This window comes from Pseudorca crassidens, chromosome 7, assembly GCF_039906515.1.
Source record: "Pseudorca crassidens isolate mPseCra1 chromosome 7, mPseCra1.hap1, whole genome shotgun sequence".
NCBI lineage: Eukaryota > Metazoa > Chordata > Mammalia > Artiodactyla > Delphinidae > Pseudorca > Pseudorca crassidens.
The window spans coordinates 90,343,419-90,345,603 of record NC_090302.1 but is presented as its reverse complement, the minus strand read 5'-3'; the positions used below and the strand labels follow the sequence as shown (position 1 = coordinate 90,345,603).

The 2,185-nt window shown below is 51.0% G+C and overlaps 1 pseudogene; it reads right to left on the bottom strand.

Moving 5' to 3' along the window:
- Positions 1-492: 492 nt before the first annotated feature.
- On the bottom strand, positions 493-1,562 carry LOC137228280 (serine/arginine-rich splicing factor 3 pseudogene; annotated as a pseudogene).
- Positions 1,563-2,185: the final 623 nt, after the last annotated feature.

Below are 2,185 nucleotides of genomic sequence, written 5' to 3'. Positions count from 1 at the left end.
TGTTTTCTTTGTTCCTTTTGGAACCAAAACTTTAATCCCAAGGAGTCTCACAAAACATATTACGAATGACAGCATGAAAAAAAAAACTGCACAGTAACTCAAAGTTCAGCTCTACAATATACTCTTCATCTGGCAAGACATTGGTATCTTGATCATCTCAACTTCCAAAAAACATTACAAAGAGCTATGTATTCATGTACGGCAATCACAGAGGGGACTTATGACCTAACTCAAAGGGAAACTAACTTCCTTGAAACTTCTTAGATTCTAAACTCACTGGACAACCTCTTGTCCAGTGTGAAGACTAGTGGAATTCTTAAACCTCTAATCTAGGGTAAGGGTGCGGCTTTCATTTCTACCTGCTGGCTTGTGTTCACAGCACCTTTTAAAGACTGCTTGCTTAACTACAGCTGCATACCATATCCCAGCTACAGAAAGTCTCTTCAATGTTTGCCAGTGTTGTTTCCATAATAATAAACATCACACTTTAGGTGGGCAGGAGTTAGAGTTTTATTCTCAGTCTAGGCAAGACCAAAAATTCAAAGCAAATTCAATTTTGCTTAAGAGAACATTGTAAAGAAACAATTCTTCATATTACATGCCTCATATGACCCATTTCAAACCATAGAGAATGACACCTTTATGTGTCACTGTCCCAAGAGACAAACAAATGTGAACAGCTAAAACATTTAAAAAGTGCATCAAGCTTCGGAAGTCTCAAACGAAACTTGAATTTTCTGTACATACTCCTGTCAAATGAAGTTATTTCCTGTGCACCACTCCTCTTGCAAAGTGGTCTGCTATTTCCTTTCATTTGACCTGGATCGGCTAGGAGACCTAGAGAAAGATCGGGACGGCTTGCGATTTCTCTCCTGGGACAGTGATCTCTCTCTTCTCCTATATCTACTAAAGGGACCTGCTCTGGCTGCGGGAGAAGCTTCTCCGTCTTGGACATCTGTGGTGAGGGGGAGGACTCCTCCTCCGATAATCATCTCGAGGGCGACGACCCCAAGAAGGAGGCGGCCACGATCTCGACTTCTCCTTTCCCCATTGGACAGGTCCACTCTTACTCGGCAGCCACAGAGTGTTCTCCCGTCTAGTTCTCAGACAGCATCCGCTGCATCTCGGGGATCTTCATTTTCAACAAGAGCGAAGCCGGGAGGGTTTTTAGCAACCCACACACTTCGGAGTGGTCCATAATATCCTAAAGCTCGTTCGAATTCACTCGTTACCACTGTTTCCAAGATTCCTTACACAAACGTTACAGTCCAACGGACAGGAATCCCGATGCAAGACCCTCCTGGCTCCTGGGTTTCATGGGCCACAGGGTGATCCCGGGCCTCTAGAATCTCGCAGCTGAATCGGCTCGCACAAGCTGTCCTGTGGGGATGCTTTTCCCCCTATGTGTCCAGCCCGGGGCCCTGCTGTCTAGGCCCGACCTCCAGGGTGACAGGGTGAACCCCAGGTCCCTGGAGCAAACACTCAGAGCCCTGGTGACCAGACTCAGGGGGCTGGGGCGGCAGCTGGACATGTGTGGCCACCCTGGTGGTGTTTCGCCCCATCTGCAGTTCCAGTTCCAGCTGAGAAAGAGCCTCGCTGTGTTATTTTCTCCTGGTTGTGTAAGGATCCCCGGTGTCATTTGACAGAAATGTACATGGTGTGTTCTTTCTCTCTTTTCTCCCTGCTTCCTCTCGTCCCTCTCCCCCTCCCTCTCTCCCTCTCCCTCTGTCCCCCTCTCTCTCTCTCTTCCCTCTCCCTCTTTCCTCTGCGTCTCTCTCTTTCCCTCTCTCCCTCCCCCCCTTCCCCCCTCCCCATCCCTCTCCCCGTCCCTCTCCCAACTCCCTCTCCACCTCCATCTCCCCCTCGCTCTCCCACATCCCTCTCCCTCTCCCCTCCCCCTCCCTCTACCTCCTCCGTCTCCCCCGTCTCTCTCCCGCCTCCCCCCTCCCTCTTCCCGCCTCCCCTGTCCCTCTTCCCTGTCCCTCTCTCCCTTCCTCTCTCCCTGTCCCTGTTTCCCTGTTCCGCACGCCCTCCCTCTACCTCTTTCCCTCTCCCTGTCCCTCCACCTCCTTCCCTCTCTGGAGAGGGAAGGAGGTGGAGGGACAGGGAGAGAGAGCAGGATGGGGGGAGAGGGAGAGAGAGGGGGGAGAGGGAGAGAGGGATAGAGGGAGGGAGCGAAAGACGT